Below are 7045 nucleotides of genomic sequence, written 5' to 3'. Positions count from 1 at the left end.
CACAAGCACCTGTTCTGCGCAACAGGTGCTTGGAACAGGTAATTGCGTAAAAGGTATTTGCAACAAACAAAAAAAAATCCCTCTGTCACCAGCGGCTGCAGAGCAAGTGACCATGGCGGCTTGGTTGGTTGCACAACTAGGACTGCCCATGGGCACCTCGAGCGAACGACTACTCGAGCTCTGGGTGCATAACACGTGGGCAAAATTGGCGGAGGCAGTGCGAGTCTCCCAATTAGAGAGACTAAGCACGACCGAGACGGGCAGGGTAATCCTTGAAAAAGTAGGCCTCAAACCCAGACAAAGGAGTTCAAAAAAAATTAACAATTAGTAGGGAAAGCAGGAACGCCTTGGAAGTCCCCCCCCCCCCCCTTCCCTAGAAATATGCATCCAGAATTTAATGTCGAAAGAAGGGCCAAACGAGCCGAAGCTCTAGAGCGACGGTTCAAGAACATGGGCGCGAAGGAAGTAGTCTATGTTATGTTGATGCGGCAAGTGGCAGAACAGGTGCGACGGTAACTTCGGTAGTCGATGGCCGAGGTGCAACGGTATCCGCGGCAGCCATCAGAGGCCGCAACATAGTTCATAATTAGCGACCATGACAGCGGTCAGACCTGCGACGCAGCGGAGGGTGCTACGAACTTTGGGCTCCGGACAGGCCACCATTGTAAACTAACCCTGAAAACGTTTAATGCTGGAACCCTATCTAGTGAGGCTAGTTTAGCAGTGCAATTACAGCAACTAGAGAATATGAAATGGTATATCATAGGGCTCAGAATTGTTAGGAGCCTAAATGAGGCATAACCTGCTTTGGAGGGTGGGCATGTAGTACTGTGTTATCGAGGTTTCCCGGAGAGACGAGAAGCAGGAGTAAGTTTCCCTGTAAATAAAGATATAGCTGGTGATATAGATGCATTTTATAGCATTAATCCGAGGATGGCAGGCATCGAAATTAAGCCTAATAAGGGGTATAAACTGCACGTTGTACAAACAGACGCACCTACATGTTGTCCTGATGCACACACAGTCAAAAGCTTCTACGAAGATGTAGAATCGGCAATGGGGAAAGTATAAACAACGCGTACTGTACTGATGTCAACTTGGAGGACCTCAATATTATTCAGTAGAAATGTTGCAATCTTAATAATAACCACGCTTTATTACACCAATATCTTCTTACTCTCCCCTTTCTGCCCCACCTTGTCCTCCTCCACGAAATTCTCTGCTCCGCTAACCGGGCTACCGGGCACTTCACCATATGGGGTCTAACCCCTTATCTTCTATCTACGTTCGCCGTGACCTCTCGGTAGCAGTCCTAGACATTCAATCATCGCTCCAATCCTTCATGGAGGAACAATCTATTATCTTCCTCAGGCTCACCTCAACCTGGCACGGTTGTCCTTCTACAATTCCCCCCCCCCCCCCTTCACGCCACACACTTCACGGCCCCAGGTAAATTTCTTAACGCATTGCCCTCTAATACGGCTGTACTACTCTGCGGAGACTTTAATGTCCCTGACACACCATGGGGTTATCCGCAGACTTTTCGTAACGGCCGCCTACTCCACTCCATGGCTCAGCAAGCTCACATGACTCTCCTCAACACCCCGAGTACCCGCTTAGGCGGGCACATAATCCCAGTACCACACAACCCCTGACCTCACTTACTGCTCTGGTCCTATTTCCCCACAGTGGTCAGCCAGTGCCGATACCCTTCTTAGTGACCACTACATTATTTCCATCTTCGTCCTTCTTCGGATCCCCATCCGCAAGAAGCTAATTCGACATACCGACTGGCATGTATTTCGCTATATCCTCTCCTATGCTTCTTTCACATCGATGAGGAATGGACTAATGCCCTTCTCCAAGCGACTTCGTCCTCTACTCGCACGGAGACCGCTGCATACCTCACTTCTGACCCCGACCTCTATCTTATCAGGTTATGGAAGCGTCGCAAAAACATTCTTCGAAAAGCCAGACTGCAACCTCGCAACCTTCAATTGCAGACTTCCCTTTCAAAGTTGCGAGACGAAATCGTGGCATATTGTGCTACGCTTAAGGGTTCTCAATGGAATACCGTATGCAACAATCTTGACACGGCGGTCCATAAAAATATACCTGGAGCATTTTTCGAACCTTTCTTCCTACCACCCCTGTCCCTGCCCCGATTCTCGCTAAAGCCCTGCCACAAAGTATCCCGATAAGGTTTTCGCAGCCCTTGCTGATCTTTATCTCCCACACCCTCTGTCCCCATTTTAACCTGAATATGCAGGCTGTGCAGGCTATGACCTCGATATCCTTTTTACACTGCGCGAGCTTGAAGCTGCACTTCTTGCTAACGCCACTCTGTCGGCTCCCGGTGCAGATAGAATCACTTACTCTGCTCTTCGCAATCTTCGCGATAACGCAAAAGAGCACCTTCTCAACCACTATATCACCGCCTGGGAAGAAGGCTCTCTGCCCTGGACTTCCTCACTTATTTCTCTCATTTCTAAACCTGGTAAGCTTTCAGCCCTTTCCGATCTCCGGCTCATTTCTCTGACCTCCTATGTCGGCAAGACGATAAAAAGAATGGCGCTCACTAGGCTTAGTCGGCATTCGGAGGCTTCGAACTCGCTTCCTCATACCCTCATTGGCTTTCGTCCCCACATATCTGCTCGGGACCTTTTCCTCATACTTCAGCATACTTTCTTCATCTATGGTAGCTCTCAGCTTCATGCCCTGGTCACATCGATGTTCGCAAGGCATTCGATTGCGTCTCCCATGACCATATTCTTACCTGCCTTTCCTGCCCTCCAGCACCGACTGTGGCTCCCACATATATAACTACATTCGAACTTTTATTTCTAATCTCGAGGCCCGTTTCCGAGCATTGGACTTTACTTCTACACCCCGCCGTCTCACCTGCGGTACCCTGCAAGGTGCCGTTCTTTCAACCACCCTTTTTATTATCGCCATGGCTCCTCTCGTGGTTCGGTTATAGTCTGTTGCCGAACTTCAGCACTTTTTTACGTCGACGACATCACACTGTGCTGCTCCCGCGGATCTCCTGGCCATGTTCAAGACACCATTCAGCAGGAATTGGATATCATTTCTTCCTGTCTTGGTCTTTCTTCCGCGCCCAAGAAGTCAAAACTATTTTTGACGCACTCCCCCTATCAACAAGCTAACTCACTGGTGTCCCTTATCTTAGGTGGCTACCCAATGTCCAGTTTCTCAATGTCGCGTTCTTGGCATGCCTCTGCATGCCGCCAAGAATGTCCGCGCTCTCCATGCGGCTGTGTCTACCTGGCAGTCTGTCACCAATTTACTTCGCCGAATTGTGGGACAAACCTCCGGCCTGAGGGAAGCTCACACCTGTCGACTGACTCACACGCTGGCTCTTAACAAATTCTTTTACTTCATACAACATCTTTCATTCACCCAAAGCCAGCTAGAGGCACTTACAACAGCTTCTCATGGCCTTTATAAAGCTGCTCTTCGTCTTCCCATAATCACTTCCACCGATAAGCTTTATGCCAGCGGGCTTTTTCATCCTTTTCGCAGTCTCATTTCCCTCCACCACGACCGATATGTAGCTCACCTCTCCGGCACAGTTCATTGATGCTGGCTTCTAAACCAGGCTAACATTTCCCCCATCCAGTCAGTCCCTCTGCCAACTCCTTCCCCTCCAGAGGCCACAAACCTCCGTATACTTCCTCTTCCAGCCATTATGTCGCCCGTCCTGCATACTGGCCGCCGACATGCTGCTACCGCTCATCATAGACCGTCCTTCAATACCCGTCGGGTCGTTTAAACGAATACCTCCTATGTGATTCCTCGCGGGTCCGGAAGCCAGGCCCTCTTTCAAACTCGTCCATCTACCTATATCATTCACACTAGCGGCCCCTTTCTCCACCCTCTGGATATTATCTCGCCTGAGGTCCTCTCCGTTATTCATGCCATTCAAATTTTTCATTCTCTCCTTTCTGTGCTTCAGTGTATTTCTACACTGACTCCCAGACAGCTATCCGTGCCAAACCTCACATCTCATCAGTCCACGGAACTCGAGGTCGCACTTGTTTCGTTTCAGACCTACCCCCGCTTTCCTCCGATGGATACCTGGACACTCGGGGATAGACGGCAATGAGCTGGCTAACCAGCGCCCGTAAAACTCGTAGCCGGGCACCATTTACCCCCTGGCCTAAGTCCTTGGAGGACGGGTCAAAACTGCCTCTTCATGTCATCAACAAGAATATTACAATACTGCTTGCTTAGACAGCAAGCTCTACCCCAAACCTCATTCTAATCTCTCCGCGCAGAAGACTCATGTCCTTCGGCAGATACAACTGAATACACTCATAACCCCTGCACGGCTATATCTGTACAATTTCTGCCGCGATCCTTCATGGCCCAACTTCCCTTCCCTTTCTCACTTACTATTTTCCTACCTGGTTGCATTGCAATTGGATTTATTTCCCACCCCTCTATGGACCTGGTTGAACTGGCTTGGTGCTGAGCGTGAGGAAGAACAGCGCCTGCTCGTCCAGCAGACCATCGATGGTTTAGGCGCCTAAGTGTTGCGCTTCAATAACCTTCTACTACTACTACTACTACTACTAAAAGGCGACTTCAACGCCAAGGTAGGCAGAAAGCAAGCTGGATACAAGACAGTGAGCAACTATCGCATTGGGTTCAGAAATAGTAGAAGAGAGGTATTAGTTGTGCTACATCGGCATGACATCACGCCAGCGTATGGCGACAGTTATCGCCGCTGTCCTCCTCCTCACATTTCTTTCCTAACCGTTTCGCTCAACGCCTGTGTTAATACGCATCAAAGCAATAAACGTTGCCTTGGCACAGCCACCACTGTGTACGGTAAAGATTCTTCAGAGGCGATGAGGATGGGATGACAACGGGCCCCCCCCCCCCCTCTTAGTACTCTGTAGCCTTCGCTATCATGCGAGAATATGCAAGCTCGCCGCAGTTTGACGAAACGAGCGACAATATGCCAGCTTACCAAGTGCGACTGGAGGCCTTTGAAGGCAATGGCGTCACGGACAACAAGAAGAAGCGAGCCCTGTTGGTTGCAGCGCTGACGACTCACACCGTAGATTTACTTAGTGGTCGATGCGCGCCAGACAAGGTGAACGAAATTTCTTACGCCCAAGTGGTAGCTTTGTTGCAAAAGCACTTTTCGCCGCAACTAAACGAAATAGCACAGTCTTACAAATTCGTTACACGGGACCAGCTGCCAGGCGAACCTGTAAAAGACTTCATAGTTGCCATTCGTCGAATAGCGGGCACATGCAATTTTTGCGCTACGTTCAATAGAATGCTGCGAGATCGCGCCGTTTTGGGCTGCAAAACGTAGGAATGCGTCGACATTTGCTTGAGAAGCCTGAGCTGACGATGAGTGACGCAAAGAAATCGTGCTATCAGCCGAAATGGCAGAAGCGAGCGCGCAGCAAATAAGGAGCCACGCCCAGGAAGGAAGCGCAGATGCGACGGCAGGGCAGTCGTATCGCCCGAGAAACTGGCCACGGATTATTTCGTGCAACCTCAGCGGAGCGAGAGGACACGAGTCTGAGGATTGCCGATTCCGTTCAGCAATATGCTTCACGGGCCAACAGCGGGACCATGTCGCCCGAGCCTGTTTCCATCGAGAGAGAGAGGAATTCATTGAAACACCGCTAGAGCCGTTGCGTCAGGTAAATACCTCACCGTATCGGGAAGAGGGCGCATCTGTGCGCGCGGATGGTATATTTCAGTTAGAAGCAGCGTACAGCCATATCAGCCATGAAGGCATCCCGCAACACTTTGTACGCTCATTGAATTGTGGAGGCATTCCAGTGGAATTCACCAGTTTCGGGCATCACATGGCCCATCTACGAGCAAAACAAGACAGTGTGGCCTAAGCTGCATGATTCGCCATTGAAACTGACTTGCTTCCTGGGTACGCTTCCCGTTCGGGGAGGACTCAAGCTCAAAGTTCCGTGTGGAAACCAGTCGTTGGACGGACCCCTGACGGTCCTCGGTTGCTCCGGCCCTAACCAGTTAGGACTCTACCTGATGCAAGCGTTCAACATGCTGGAGGCGCCAGTAATGAACGTCTACACGACAGGTGCGCGCAAGTCTTTAGTCGGGACGGACGATGCGAACATAAACCGTTTGGTATCAGAATTCGCTGAAGTGTTCGCGCCAAGCCTTTTCATCAGTGGACCGCCGGTACGCTTTGAGATGCGAGACAACGTGGTTCCGAAATTTTAGAAAGCACGCGAAGTATTGTACACCTTCGTCCTATGGTCGACGCTGAACTTGAACTCCTTGTGGCCGCGGGAATTATTGTTCCTGTGCCTCATTCGACGTGGGCCGCATCGGTGGTGCCTGTAGTAAAGCGGAATGGCAACATTTGCTTCTGCGGTGATTTTGAACTCACGGTAAATAAAAATTGCCACACTGAGCAATATCCGTTGCCCCGGGTAGAAGACATCCTACAAAGTTGAACGGTGGTAAGGTTTTCACCACGACAGATTTGCGCGAGGTTTACAATCAGCAACCGTTAGACGAGGAAACTAGGCTACTTACGACCATAAACACACATAAGCGACTGTTTAACTTCACTCGCCTGCCATTTGGAGTGGCTTCCGCGTCAGCAGTGTTCCAACACCGCATGCAGACTATATTAAAAGGACTTCCTGTGGTTCAGTTCTACTTAGACGACGTCATCATCGCTGAGAAACACGATGACTGCACCACACTGAAGTTTTGCAGCGGCTTACGGAAAACGGCATGCGGTTTAATGCGGACAAGTTGCGTCGTGCACCGGTTGATTTTCTGAGACATCAAATTAGTTCCCAGGAACGGCAACCAAATTCGGAAAACATGGAAGCCATTCTTTGGATGCAGATTCCGCGGAACCTCGTGAAATTAAAGTCGTATCGAGGCATGGTAACATACTACCACAAGTTTCTTTCCAATGTATCTACAGCTATGACCCCACTGAATCTGCTCCGCAAGGAAGCTAAGTGGGAGGGGGTCTCAGGGAACAACGGGCGTTCAGCAAGGT

The 7045-nt window shown here is 50.1% G+C and overlaps 1 pseudogene; it reads left to right on the top strand.

Annotated features, from left to right (window-relative positions):
* The first annotated feature begins 4936 nt into the window (after window positions 1-4936).
* On the top strand, window positions 4937-6800 carry LOC146189293 (uncharacterized; annotated as a pseudogene).
* The last annotated feature ends 245 nt before the right edge of the window (window positions 6801-7045 follow it).

The sequence above is a fragment of the Amblyomma maculatum genome, chromosome 5, assembly GCF_055883805.1.
Source record: "Amblyomma maculatum isolate TAMU_Amacu chromosome 5, ASM5588380v1, whole genome shotgun sequence".
Taxonomy (NCBI): Eukaryota; Metazoa; Arthropoda; class Arachnida; order Ixodida; family Ixodidae; genus Amblyomma; species Amblyomma maculatum.
This window is presented reverse-complemented; position numbering and strand designations above follow the sequence as displayed.